Source organism: Rhagoletis zephyria, unplaced genomic scaffold, assembly GCF_001687245.7.
Source record: "Rhagoletis zephyria isolate East Lansing unplaced genomic scaffold, Rhagoletis_zephyria_1.1 Rzeph_scaffold_00679, whole genome shotgun sequence".
NCBI lineage: Eukaryota > Metazoa > Arthropoda > Insecta > Diptera > Tephritidae > Rhagoletis > Rhagoletis zephyria.
Genome location: NW_016157763.1, coordinates 58108 through 73555, shown reverse-complemented (window position 1 = coordinate 73555; position 15448 = coordinate 58108). Strand labels below are relative to the sequence as shown.

General features: G+C 43.9%; 1 protein-coding gene and 1 long non-coding RNA gene across 2 annotated transcripts in view; both read left to right on the top strand.

Moving 5' to 3' along the window:
• LOC108361009 (rab3 GTPase-activating protein catalytic subunit-like) overlaps nucleotides 1-15448 on the top strand; it is an 82200-nt gene that overhangs the window by 24086 nt on the left and 42666 nt on the right. The gene's annotated exons all lie outside the window — the stretch shown is intronic.
• Nucleotides 14365-14993, top strand: LOC108361010 (uncharacterized). The gene is made up of 2 exons (XR_001847212.1): nucleotides 14365-14400; nucleotides 14875-14993. It is a non-coding gene; the product is annotated as an uncharacterized LOC108361010 (long non-coding RNA).

Below are 15448 nucleotides of genomic sequence, written 5' to 3'. Positions count from 1 at the left end.
TCAACGTCATTTTACACAGTCGTATGAGTTTTGAGGGGATGCCAAATTCAGACATAGCGGCGTATAGGCAACTCCTTTTAGTGCTGTCAAAAGCGGCTTTAAAGTCGACAAATAGGTGGTGAGTGTCGATCCTTTTCTCGCGGGTCTTTTCCAAGATTTGGCGTATTGTGAATACCTGGTCTATGGTGGATTTGCCAGGTCTAAAGCCACACTGATAAGGCCCAATCAGTTCATTGACGGTGGGCTTCAGTCTTTCACACAATACGCTCGATAAAACCTTGTAATCTATGCTTAGAAGGCTGAACCCGCGGTAGTTGGCGCAAATGGCGGGGTCACCTTTCTTGTGGATTGGGCAGAGCACACTTAAATTCCAGTCGTCGGGCATGCGTTCATCTGACCATATTCTGCACAAGAGTTGATGCATGCACCTTATCAACTCCTCGCCGCCGTACTTGAATAGCTCAGCTGGCAGGCTGTCAGCTCCAGCGGCTTTGTTGTTTTTCAGCCGCGTTATTGCTATACGTACCTCGTCATAGTCAGGCGGTGGAACGTCGACTCCGTCATCATCGACTGCGGGCTCGGGTTCTTCTTCTCCACAACTTTCCGTGCTGCTACCATTTAGTAGGGCGGAAAAGTGTTCCCTCCATAATTTAAGTACGCTCTGGACATCAGTTACTATGTTGCCATTATTGTTCTTACAAAAGTGCGCCCCGGTCTTTAAACCTTCCGCAATTCGCCTAACTCTCTGGTAAAATTTTCGGGCATTCCTCCTGTCGGCCAGCATTTCAAGCTCTTCGCACTCACGTATTTCGGCCTCTCTCTTCTTATTGCAACAAATACGTCTCGCTTCCCTCTTCAGATCCCTATAGCGGTCCCAAATAGTGGCCCATGCGCCCGATCGCAGCGTGGCCCTGTAGGCGGCATCTTTTTTCTCTGCAGCTTCCTGACACTCCTCATCGTACCAGTTGTTCTTTCGGGCTCGCTGAAATCCGACTACTTCTTCGGCGGCGGTACTTAATGAGCGGAAAATGTGGTTCCACTGCTCGCATATGTCGGTTTGTTGAAGAGTGCTCTCTGAGAGCAGGTGTGAGAGTCGAGTAGCGAAAGCGCTGGCTGTCTGTTGTGATTGCAGCTTTTCGACGTTAAGCTTTCCTTGCATATTTGGGCGCACATTTTTTGCTGCACAGAGGCGGGTGCGTATCTTGGCTGCAACAAGATAGTGGTCCGAGTCGATGTTTGGGCCTCGGAGTGTGCGTACGTCTAAAACACTGGAAGCGTGCCTTCCGTCTATCACCACATGATCGATTTGGTTTCTCGTTTTTCGATCCGGAGACAGCCAGGTAGCTTGATGGATCTTTTTATGCTTGAACCTAGTACTGCATACTACGATGTTTCGGGCGCCGGCGAAGTCGATCAGCCTCGATCCGTTGTCGGACGTTTCGTCGTGGAGGCTGAATTTTCCGACGGTGGTTCCAAAGATCCCTTCCTTGCCCACCCTGGCATTGAAGTCGCCAAGCACGATTTTGATATCATGACGGGGGCAGCGCTCGTACGTGCGCTCCAAGCGCTCATAGAAAAGTTCCTTGGACGCCTTGTCCTTCTCTTCCGTCGGGGCATGGGCGCAGATGAGCGAGATGTTGAAGAATCTCGCTTTGATGCGGATTGTGGCTAGACGCTCGTCCACCGGGGTGAACGACAGTACTCGGCGACGGAGTCTCTCTCCCACCACAAATCCAACTCCGAATTTGCGCTCCTTTACATGGCAGCTGTAGTAGACGTCGCAAGGCCCCAGACATTGTTTGCCTTGCCCCGTCCAACGCATTTCTTGGATGGCGGTGATGTCAGCTTTTGTCCTTACGAGGACATCAACCAGCCGGGCAGAGGCACCTTCCCCATTAAGGGTCCGGACATTCCAGGTGCATGCCCTCAAATCGTAGTCCTTTAAACGTTTGCCATGGTCGTCATCATAAGGGGGGGTCTCATCCGAGGCTTTGCCTTGCTTCTTCACTGGAAGTGGTTTTTACGTGGCGGGTCCCAAGCCCAGCGCTCAACCCATTGCTGGGAAGGGGGTGGTTTCGCAACCAAATACATGTTTTTATAGCGAGCCGCTTGCTCCAAGCAGACACCCGCTGCAGCCGCACTTACTGGTGAACCGACGCTGCGACTTCAGAGAGTCCTTAAACCGAATAAGTCGGAGTGGCCCCACCAAAGCTCCCTCTCTTTCTGCCGTGACCCAAGGCTCCATTCGGATTGGTTACCGCATCTCGCAGATGGGTTTCTCACGTTGCTCAGAGTGCGCGAACGAGGACGCAAGAGTCGGGATTGAGTATAGCCATGCAACTGTAACTGCATACCCAGCGCAACGACTATACCCCATTGCATTGAAAATAAATATTGGGACTAAAAATGTACACGATAGGTGGTACTGTGGACGAGATATTCCTAAAATTCTTATACACTGGGATAATGATCGATATCTACTATATATTTGAAGAAGTATGTATGTATGTACATATGTATGTATGTATGTATGTGCCAGGTTGCAGCCTAAACGGATGGACAGAATCATATGAAATTTTGGCAGAGTATTGCTATGACACCTGGGCTTATAACAGGAAGAAAAAAAATGGGATTCGACGAGAGGGCGTGGCACCTCCCGTAGGCGTGAAATTTTTTATCAGCTATAACTTCGGAACCATAAGTCAAATGAACTTGAAATTTGGGATGCAGACATATCTATGGTAGGTGCTTATAGTAGGCTATATATACATGAGTTTGTAAAAAGGGGCGTGGCGCATCCCATAGCCGTGGAATTTTTTATGAGTTATAACTTCGGAACCATAGGTCCCAAGAACTTGAAATTTGGTATTCGGAGATATCTATGGTAGGTGATTATAATAAGGTATATATAAATGATTTTATTAAAAGGGGTGTGGCATATCCCATAGGCGTGGAATTTTTTATGAGCTATACCTTCGAAACCATAAGTCACATGAACTTGAAATTTGATATACAGACATATCTACGGTAGGTGCTTATAGTAAGGTGTATACGAAGGAGTTTTTAAATGGAGGCTTGGCACATTCCGTGGGTGTATTCAGGCATGGCTATGGCAGGTGCCTATAGTAGACTATAAATACACAAGTTAGTAAAAGGGGATATGGCACAGCCCATAGGCGTGGAAATGCTTATCAGCTATAACTTTAGAACAATAAGCCCCTCGAACTTGAAATTTTCATATGCAGTTATAGCTATGGCAAGTGCTTACAAAAAGATATATATAAATGAATTTGTAATCCCATAGGCATGGACATTTTTTTTAGCTATAACTTAAAGACCATAAGTCACATGAAATTGAAATTTGGTATGCAGACACATATATGGGAGCTGTTTAGAGTAAAGTATATATAAATGAGTTTGTAAAAGGGGAATAAATACGTATGTATTCATCTATTAGATCACTCAGATATTTAAAACTGTGTTTTTATGAAACCTTACATTTTTTAGATCACTTCGAAAGGGAAAGATTCAATCGTTTCTTTGGTCCCGCGTTGCTGTTAAACGAAAAATTTTCATTCATAATGAATAAAACTTCTTTCGAAACAAGCATTCTGCCGAAAAAGTACAGCTATACTAAAGCAGCGAAGCGAATATACAGCTAAACGGAATGCACCGTAGTAAACTAATTTAAAAATTCTATCGTTACCTTAATTCACCTAACATTAATAATGGAACAAGATTTGTAGCATAGAGAGTGATGATCAATATATGTTAGTTGAAGTACGATAAAGCTAAAAATATGGCTCATAAGGATGCCTTAATTTAAACAGAAGGAAAATAGTTTTTCTCCTCTACTTTATGCTGAACTGAATATTTGAATTACTGTTTTATATTTTGATTTGTTTACCCCGGACGACGTCGGGTGCTCAGCTTGTTTATGTATAAAACTCTAGCAAATATTGTATTCAATTATTTATGCTTATGTATGTAAATAGATTTTATTGGTTGATTTAAATGCTGCCCGAATATGATATTCACATATTTATATGCATATGTACATACCAGACAACAGCATGAGTTTACTCACTTCCATCTAAACAGTATGAACTCATTGCTGTGAACTCTATAAGGTTAGTGAGAAACACCGTACAAACAGTGAGATTCATAGTTAGTTTTGAAATCAATGTTTAGCTACAGTGTACTCATTTGATTTCAAATATGGTATTGATATACTCTTTCCAAATCAAGTCAAGCGAGTGAAAAATGCTGTTATGAAAAGCAAGTCGAGCAATCGAATTACACCCATTGACTTTGACAATTAGTAGAGAATACGACAATTTTGAAAAAAATTGATATTGATGAAATATTTTTTTAAAGATATTAGTTTTACTAAATTATTTAGTTATGCTCCTGACGTACATTTATATAATTAGTCTACAAAAGAAATGCAATGTTACCTCAGAAAATATCGGCTTTATAAGGGACTTGAAAAATAAGTTACTTTATTATTTAAAAACAGTGTGAGGACCCCGGATCCTGTGGCCCTGGGCCCCACAACAACTATTTTATATACATATATAATTTGAATTAAAATATATGTACCATTGAATTGTATATTTGAAATTGTAAAAAACGCTTCGGATATATGTATGTACGTATACTTATTGAATTGCATCTATTTGAATTATACTAGTACATGTGTATGTATACACTAACATATTTTGAATTATTAGTTTGTATGTACCATACCTAGATAACATGTATAAAGCACAAACAATTGTAATGAGGATAACTGTCTGCGGATGGACAAAAATGGTATAAAAGGAGCAGTGCTAACAAGCATTGTTCATTAGCTAGGCATACGTGGCACGCGTCGCAACGTGGGTCACACGGGTAGTGGAAGAGGGATCAACCTCCGAGACTATTATTGTATATTCGAAGTGGGCTTTAACCACTGAGACTGGTGCTAGCTGTAGGGTTTAAACCTACTCTAGTTCTATACTTTAGAGAGTAGATATAGCGAGAGTATAGCGAATAAAGAGGCTGTAAACTAGAAGCGAGTGTGTTCTAATTTCTTGAGGAGATAGGGTGTTTACTCCTTACAGGACCCTGGACAACCGAGAGCACTCAGGAAAGTCCGTTACAAATGGCGCCCGAGCAGGGACTCTAAATGAAAAGAAAACATAAAGGAGAGTGCCGTGAAAAAAAAGTGAAGTGAAAAAAAATAAAAGAGAGAACACAAGTGATAGAGACACTGAGTTCAGCGACTACCCGGAAGACCCAAATTTAAGAAGCAATAAGGGCGCAAGGAGAGAGACACAAAGTGCAGTGACCACCCGAAGAACTACTAGTAGGCGTTCCAGTGAAGAAACAGTGTGAAAAAAACAATGGTGAAGAGAAAGTGGATACATTACCTCAACCGAGAGGAGCTGCTGACCTATATGGCAGAGTTCGGCCTCGAACAGACAGGAACAGTCGCAGAGCTGCGAAGACGTTTCTCTTCATTTATACAAGAAGAAAGTAACAACGAAGACTACCAAACGCGGTTCGAAGAGCTAGAAGCGAAACTCTCGAAGCCTGCGCTGAATGTTACCGCAGCAACACCAAGTGGAAGCCAGGGAGCCAGTGTCATGCAGTCACCAATGACCGTTGACGCGTTTGAGACACCACAGCCATACGCAACGTATCCTACGACATCGCTGGCAACCATCATGGACCGAGTCCGTAAGTGGGGTTTCAAATACGACGTCGGCCGAGACCCGCTCAGCTTCATCGAACGTGTAGAAGAATTGGCGGAAGTATACGTGGTGAATCGTGACTTGTTACCGCGAGCGATGCCAGAACTACTTAAGGAGAAGGCGTTGACATGGTTCCGCAGTAATAACGGGAATTGGCGACAATGGGAGGACTTCAAGAGAGACTTTCTAAGGTTCTTCTTAAACTCTCGCTACCACGAAACCTTAGACGATGAGATCCGTCGTCGCGTCCAACAACAGAATGAGAAGTTTAAAGACTATGTGATGGCCCTTCAGAGTCTGATGCGACACGCGAACTACACCTCCGAGCAGAAGCTGACGCGTATCTACAGAAACTCCAGAAGCGAGTTCCAATGGTACGTCAAACGATCCGAGTTCACCACCCTAGAAGATCTAGTGAGTTTGGCGGAAGACATGGAAAATATCCCCCCGGTGAGAGAGCCACAGAGAGCCGCAGCGCGAATAACTCCACGGGTTACGGAGAGATATCAGCACATGCGCGAGCTTCCTAGGAGTGACGAGACGGCCAGAGCAGAGAGAACACAGCGCCGACCTGAACCACACAGCGGTGTAGCAACACTACAGTCGGAGTACGTTAATCCGTGGACTGCGTGTAGACATTGCGGGGGAGATGGCCATTTTGCGAGGGAGTGTAGAGCTGCACGGAGAGAGTTTTGTTGGACCTGTGGTCGATGCAATGTCCCGACTCGAGAGTGCTGCCGTAGTGCATCGGGAAACGGGTCGAGATCCCATTTGCGGCGAGGAGTGGGGCGACAGGTAGAACAGCCTCGCCCAAACTAAATAGTGTACTAAGGCAGTCGGATGGCCGAATTATGGCGGGGATCAGAGTAAATGAGGTCGACGTAGTAGCTGCAGTTAATACAGGCGCAACAAGAAGTTTCTTGAGCGAAGCCATGGTTAAGAGACTGGATGTGGGAGAGGCTAAGCAGGTGAACACGCGTGTGGTAATTGGTGATGGGAGATCCAAAACGGTGCTGAAGGCTATAACGGCACGAGTGGAGTTAGCGAATCAGGTGCATGAAAGCGATCTTTTGGTACTGCCTGGTTTGATGGATGACGTGGTGCTTGGAACCGATTACCTGGCAAAAGCGGGGGTCCGATTATGTTGCGGAGACTTAGACGTGACACTCCGAGATGAAAGCTGCGCACAAGGAGTAGAAACGTTCACGGCAATACGCGAGGGAGGTGCAGAGAGGTCAGGTAAATGCGATGAGCCCAAATCAAACCCCATGCCTACAGAAGCCGCGACAACCGACGAAGCGAGAGAGTTCTTAAAGTCAGAGTTACGCAAATTTGAGAAGATGTCTGGAGTTTCAAATATTGCCACTCACCGGATCGTCATGAAGGATGACCGGCCGATCAAGCAGAGGTATTGCCCGAAGAACCCGAAGATGCAGGAAATCATCAACGCGGAAATCGACGACCTTATCGAGAAAGGGTGTATTGAACCCTCACACAGCCCGCACAGCGCCCCGATAGTGTTGGCGAAGAAGAAGACCGGCAAGTGGAGACTCTGCGTCGACTACCGACAGCTGAACGAGCGTTCAGTGCCCGACGCGTACCCCCTACCGAAGATCAAACATATCCTTGACCGACTATGAAGCGCGCGTTACATTAGCAGCCTTGACCTGAAAAACGGTTACTGGCAAATCCCGATGGAAGAGCAGAGCAAGCAGTACACTGCTTTTACAGTGCCAGGGCGTGGCCTTTTTCAATGGCGAGTAATGCCGTTTGGGCTCCACTCCGCCCCCGCGACATTCCAGCGTGCGTTAGACCAAGTTATCGGTCCAGAGCTAGAGCCGTATGCGTTTGCCTACCTGGATGACATTATTGTCATCAGCGCAACCCTGCAAGAGCACGTCCAACATCTTTCGGAGGTCTTCCGACGGCTTAGGCAGGCGAATCTTAGGATCAACCCAGAAAAATGCGAGTTTTTCAAGAAGCAGTTGAAGTATGTGGGTCACGTCGTCAGCGAGAAGGGCATTCACACCGATCTGGAGAAGGTCGCGGCTATCAAAGAGCTGACACCACCGACAAATATAAGGGAGTTACGCAGGTTCCTAGGGATAGCTTCATGGTACCGAAGATTTGTCCCCGACTTTTCCAAAGTGGCGCATGCGCTGACGTCCATGGTAAAGAAGGGCCACAAGTGGGAATGGAACGACGAGCAACAGACAGCGTTCGAGGCGCTGAAGAACGCGTTAACCGAGGCACCAGTGTTGGCTTGCCCCGACTTTACGCAGAAGTTCACTCTGCAAACAGACGCGAGCGACTACGAGCTGGGAGCTGTTCTCACCCAAGAGATTGAAGAAAAAGAACGCGTAATCGCATATGCGAGTCGCCGGCTCAACAAGACCGAACTTAATTATTCACCAACGGAGAAAGAGTGCCTGGCCATAGTGTGGGTGATCAGAAAAATGAGACCCTACCTAGAAGGATATACGTTTACCGTCATCACCGACCACTTAGCGCTAAAATGGCTGAGTAAGATAGAGAGTCCATCCGGTCGGATTGCAAGGTGGGCGCTGGAACTGCAGCAGTACTCCTTCGATGTGCAGTATCGCAAGGTAAGCTGAATGTGGTAGCAGACGCGCTGTCAAGACAGCCCCAGGAAACATTGCTTGGTTCGATGACGGCGGGAGAAGTAGCGGTAGAGTGCAAGTGGCTGAAAGACAAGATGGCGGAGGTGGAGAGGTCTCCACAGAAGTTTCCTGACTTTGTCATCGAAAATGGTGAGCTGTACAGGCGAATATCAGGACAAATTGACGGTGAAGACGTGTTGCCATGGAAACTATGCGTGCCGGCAGAGCAAAGACAGAGGGTGTTACGGGAAATTCACGATGTTCCCAGTGCAGGCCATATGGGCATCCGAAAAACGATAGCGCGGGCGACAGCGCGGTACTATTGGCCGGGCATGTTCCGTGACGTGAGGCAGTACGTGCGACAGTGTGAAACGTGCTAGCTTTACAAAGCGAGCCAGCAGCAAGCAGCCGGAAAGATGCTGACGCAGCTAGCCGAAGAACCCTGGGCGACAGTGTGTGTTGATATCGTATGACCTCTTCCGAGATCCAAGCATGGAAACACTGTGGCGCTGGTAATACTAGATCGTTTCTCAAGATGGGTCGAGGTTGTACCAATGCGGAAGGCAACAGCGGAGGGAGTAATTCGAGCAGTGAGAGAGCGGATTATCGGCAAATTCGGCATTCCAAAAATCCTGATCTCGGATAATGGAACGCAATTTACCAGCGCGAAATTTAAGCAATTCCTAGAGGAGATGGGAGTAAGGCACCAATTCACTGCTCCGTACACACCGCAGAAAAATCCGACGGAAAGAGCGAACCGTAACGTCAAGCGACTACTGGCGCAGTTTGCAGGCAGAGACCAGAAAATGATCTGTTGCCAGAAATGACTTTGGCCCTCAAGACGAGCGTGTGCGAGGCAACGGGTTACAGCCCGGCGTTTGTCATCTAGGGGCGAGAACCAAGGTTACCGAACGCATTGTACGACGAAAATACGTTAGGAACCGGCGAAGATACCACCACACCGCAAGTAAAAGCGGCGAGAATGAAAGAGGTGTTTGAGTTAGTGCGACGAAACCAACAAAAGGCAACGACAGAGCAAGCGAGACACTACAATCTGCGAAGAAGATCGTGGCAACCGGTCGTGGGAGACAGAGTTCTGGTGAGAGAACACTTCTTGTCTAAAGCCGTGGACAATTTCGCGGCTAAGCTTGCACCGAAATACGGCGGACCACATCGCGTACTAAATTTTATTTCGCCTGTGATCGTCGAACTCGACAAGGTGCACAAAGGGAAAAGGAGGACAGCGCACGTGAGTGATCTCAAACCATTTTATGAGAACAACGCGAAAGGTGAAAATTCTCCCGTGGCATCGTCTGAGCCTAATTCGGTGCACAGGGGCGAATAGGTAAATTTCAGCAGAGACTGAAGTGTGTGAACTCGGCAATTGGCAGCAGGGCAGCAACTGCCATGACAGCGGAGACCCTGAACGATGAGAAGCTAGCCGAAGAATCCTAAATCAGATGAAGAAGAAGATGAAGAATAAGAAGAAGAAGAAGAAGAAGAAAAAAATAAAGGTTCCAAGGGAAAACAATGAAAGATGTAGATGGCACAAAAGAAAAATTATAAAAGTAAAAAAAAATAAAATAATAATGCAAGAATTTATTTAATCGACCTTTAGTTATAGATGTTTTTTCTGGTTTCTTTTCGAGCCTGAGGTCAAGTTTTTATTTTTGTTTTTACTTCAAATATAAGGATCGAGTCTACACGCAACAAAAAGGACTACCTATGGGATCGCCACTTTCACCAATAATTGCAGACATAATGAGGAGGACCTACTGGACGAATGTATGAAAAAATTGACAACCAAACCTAGGCTAATAACCAAATATGTTGACGATATATTTGCCATCATCAAAAAGGACCAGGTGGACGTAACACTAGAAGCATTGAACAGCTATCACAAAAATATTAAATTCACGAAGGAAGAAGAACATGAGAACCGATTACCGTACTTAGATGCTCAACTCACAAGGACTAACAACGTAATTAAAATAAATTGGTACCAAAAACCCACTGCGTCCGGACGACTACTGAACTATTTTTCAAAACATCCAAAAAACATGATATTCAACACGGCATACAACTTTATCAGACGAGTACTCACAATAAGCGACCCAATATTTCACAGAAGTAACAACGAAATCATCTCCAAAATACTAACCATGAATAGTTTTCCACAACAGGCCATCAAAAAGCTACTACATAAATACTATGGACAACATAATCATAACAAGGACAACAAAGAACAGCCAAAAATATGGAAGTCGATGACCTACGTGCCAAAAGTGGCAGACAGAATGGCAAAAATTAAATTCTATGACAAAGAAAAATATAAAATTGCATACAGAATGGACAATACACTTAAAAAACTATACAGCAACACAAAAAACAAAATTGAAAAAATGGACCAAAATAATGTAATATATAGCATAACATGTAATGGAAATACGCAAAACAAATGTGAAAGAATCTACGTTGGAACGACAAAAAATAATTTAAAAACTAGGATTAGTGGACACAAATCAAATCTTAGATCGCGCAATAATGGAAACACACAACAAACAGCACTGTCGGCCCACTGTGCAGAACTCTCACATTATCCAAATTTTGATAACGTTAGCATATTGCAAAAGGAGAGCAATTACAACAAGAGACTGACGATAGAAATGCTACATATAACTAACACACCGACAGAATTAAGAATAAATTACAAAACGGACACGGAGTACGTCGCTCATGCTTACAGACACCTGATCGATAAAACAAAAAGAATACAAACCAAAATCAGTCGAAGTCCAGCCACTTGACAGCATAGGATGAAATCATCTACGCAAAAATAATTTATATTTTCTTTGGTCTTTTGTGTTTTATGTTAGTTTTGCTTTTAAGTTTTTCATTTTTCTTTTAATGTAAGTCGATTGCCCCCTTTTTGTTGAAATTTGTTGTATTCTAAGTGTTTTTGTATTTAGAGTCCCTGAAGATGGCTTTCGTTGAGAGCCGAAATATCGGACACTTGTAAAAACAAAAATAAAAACTTGACCTCAGGCTCGAAAAGAAACCAGAAAAAACATAAAATAATAATAATAATTGTCATTATAATATTAAAATTAATGATAACAACAGCAATAGTAATAATAATTATAAATATTAATAATAATTATAGTTATAAATATTAATAATAGCTAGAAATATTAATAACAACAAAATAATACTAATTTAATAATGTAATAAGAAAAGGAGTAATACCGCAATGGCAACCCGAAATCTACTCCAGTTCACATCAACGCTACAAAACTCCCTTTTGGATAGTCAGAAACCCCGACACCAAATCACAGCTGTGCGAGGATGACAAATAAACAAATAAAAAAAAAAAAAATATGCAATGTGAAAGTGAAACGGCAGCAAAATTATCGAAATTTTGCTGGAAAAGTGCCGGAAAACTAGGAAAATACAGTTGGTCGTGCAATGGCCACTGTCGGTAATAAAAAGGATGTGCCGCGGGCGCCAAGGCACTAGTCCGCGAAAAGATGGAGCAACAGCAGCAGCAACAGGCAAATTTTGTAGCCGAACAAGTGGAGGGCGGCGTTTTGCGCGTACGTATAAAGCGCCTAACAGAGCACGAAATTCGGTGCTATAGTAGAAGTGACAGCAGCGGTGGAGACCAGTCGAGTAATTCGAGCGACAACAACAGCACCAGAGGCGAGCACGACGACACTGGCCAGCCAAGTGACTCCAGAGAGGGCGGCAGCAACAGCGGCAGGCAACAACAACAAAGAGTCGGCGTCGAGGACATCGAAAGCCTCGAAAGTACGCAGCCGTTCGTACTGCCCCAAAATAGTGAAGATGCGGAGATGGCAGCCTATTCGGGTGCAGAGTACTTGGCAAGCAATACGCCAATTTTGACTAGCGAAGAGGAGGAGATGGAGGTCGAACCCTCAAACTTAACGTACTATCTGATGACAGCGAGCCGAACAGTGAGTGCGAGGGCGAAGTAGAGCGGGCGCCAAAACCCATAACAATTTCGTCCGACGAGGAAGAGGAGTATGCCAAAAGGCAGGGCGAATTCTCCATCGCTACACAAGACGCCAGACACCTCGGTAACGGGTACGTAGAGTATGCGCGCCATATCGATATGCGCATCAGGCTATACGACCCGATGGCATCGGAAGAGCCACATCCACCGCCGCAACAGCTGTGCCTTAGTGAGGGCGCGATCGAGGCGTGTACGTTGGCGAGCGGTGGACAAAGGGATTTTGTGGAGGAGGCGTCGGCGGAAGCGGATTTCAGTGTGGCAGCAGATGCCGACTTAATGGCAGAAATAGAGCGTTGGCTAGAAGAGGCTGAGCCGAGTGTGCCATCGGAGTGGCAGGTCCAGCCGGACGTAGGTGTGTTGCCGGAAGAGTTGGTGGCGGAAATTGAGTCGCACGTAAACCATCAGCAACAGAAGCGGCAGTCATTCAGACGCATCGTAAACGGCCAGGCGTACAGAGTACGAATTACCAAAACTGGCAAGGTGACCGTAGGTCTTGCTGCCGGGAATAAGGAGGGAGTGTGAGGACCCCGGATCCTGTGGCCCTGGGCCCCACAACAACTATTTTATATACATATATAATTTGAATTAAAAGATATGTACCATTGAATTGTATATTTGAAATTGTAAAAAACGCTTCGGATATATGTATGTACGTATACTTATTGAATTGCATCTATTTGAATTATACTAGTACATGTGTATGTATACACTAACATATTTTGAATTATTAGTTTGTATGTACCATACCTACATAACATGTATAAAGCACAAACAATTGTAATGAGGATAACTGTCTGAGGATGGACAAAAATGGTATAAAAGGAGCAGTGCTAACAAGCCTTGTTCATTAGCTAGGCATACGTGGCACGCGTCGCAACGTGGGTCACACGGGTAGTGAAAGAGGGATCAACCTCCGAGACTATTATTGTATATTCGAAGTGGGCTTTACCCACTGAGACTGGTGCTAGCTGTAGGATTTAAACCTACTCTAGTTCTATACTTAAGAGAGTAGATATAGCGAAAGTATAGCGAATAAAGAGGCTGTAAACTAGAAGCGAGTTTGTTCTCATTTCTTGCGGAGATATGGTGTTTACTCCTTACAGGACCCTGGACAACCGAGAGCTACGCCCAGCACTCGGGAAAGTCCGTTACAACAGTTGCTGTTGAAAACTAACAGTTTTGCACAAAATTGTGCTTTTTTATACCCGCGAGCAAAAGAGCTCAAGAACTTTACCGAATCTGAACAAAGGTACACAAAAGAGAAATGTTTACAAGTTATGAGAACGTTAACTGAGAATTCTGACAGTACAACGGAACCACAAATTGCGGATAGACCTTTGTTACCTTCAGACAACTTTGAGCTGTTTTCAGGTCTTCTTAAACAACCTACCTTTGTGAGCAGAACTGATAAAGCTACTGCAGAGCTCCGGGGATATGAAAATATTGAGGTATATTTTCATATGGACTTCGATATAATTAATTGGTAGGAGGTACACAAATGCGAAATGCCACTGCTGCATAAGAGGAAGAGTTTTTTCTTCTGCTGGAAATGTTATTTCTGACAAAGATGCCAGCTTTTGTCAAATGATGATGCCCTTAATCAGTTGATATTTTTGCATTATAATATGCAGTTAGGAAACCAATAAAATTAACAAAAATTGTCTTTACAAATGTTTTTTCTTTGATACTTTCATTACGGCAGTTATGCCATGCACTTGCTTTGCACATCAAGCACTTCTTATTTGAATCGAGCACTTGATAGTGTGAATTACTTACTCAACCGACAATGTTTTTTCAATGCTATCACACGTTATGTTTGGAAATAAATGAGTGCGAGTGTGTGCAGATGTGAAAAGAAAGCGAGTGACTTAAAATGTATGTATATTAACATACTTTCGTGCATGAACTATTGGCATACATTCACACATTTTTATGCACAAAAAGGCACTCGTCCAGGGTTGCCGTTTTGGGCTTTTCCTACCAAAATTGGTAGATTTTTTTCTCGTTGGTGGGATGGTAGCACGCTTAAAATTCTGGTGGGTTTCTTTGCTCATACAACAGAAAACATTTCTGGTTTGTTGTAGTGTGTCACTTTGTCAGCATTGAGGGGCTTGCCAAATGGGGACAATATCAGTTTTACCCTCATTCTGTTTCTTGGGTGGGTCCAACTGTTTGCCAAATACTTTCGGCGATTCTCTGAACTCCGTATACGCTATAAAAAGTTGTATCCACTGGGTATCTAAAAGGACATCAAGTGATTGAATTGATGGACGTAAAGGCAGGTTTATAGATCAGATATTTTTCTTTGAAAGGCAGTGTCGAATCGATAATAGATTCAACAATGAAAACGCTGTTAAAATATTTTAAATGGCACTAGAAGAGTGATTCAAATCCATATTACATAACAAAGGTACGTGTTTACAGAATATGTAATTTTTTATCATACACGAAAAGTAAAAAGAAAACAACTTATTGTTTCCAGTAAATCGGAGGATCTCAAAGTTTTTAACCGCAACTCGAAGAAGTTAATGGCAAACCCGCAGCGCGCAGATTTTCCCTTCAGCCCGTCGGCTCCTAGACCCGGACATTTGGCAAGCCTAACCGTGAGGCTTACTTTTACCTTACTTATTTATGAATATATACAGCAGCGTCAAATATATGAATACCCAGACGTTTCGTTATTTATATTTTCCATACCAAATGTTTCTTGTTTTTTTATAAAAATAAAGTAAGTGCAACAGCAAAAACCAGCAGAATTAATTTTGTGTGTTGGTGATGGTTGATTTTTCCGACAGGGTGGTAAGATGATTTATTTTGGAACGAATTTCCGTCATCCCTTGTCAAGTTTGGTTTGCAGACAAACCGGTTTCGGCGTTGTGCCATCTTCAGTGTCATTTTTCGTTCTGTCTGGTTCGAGATTTGTCCCTAATTTATGTTCATTTATCTTAGGTAATGTGATTTTCGTCGATGATTAATTACTAAATATGCCATGGTGCCCATTTTTTTGAAGCAGGTAATAGGTTCATCTTCGCTGTTTCGATATTAACATCCATTAT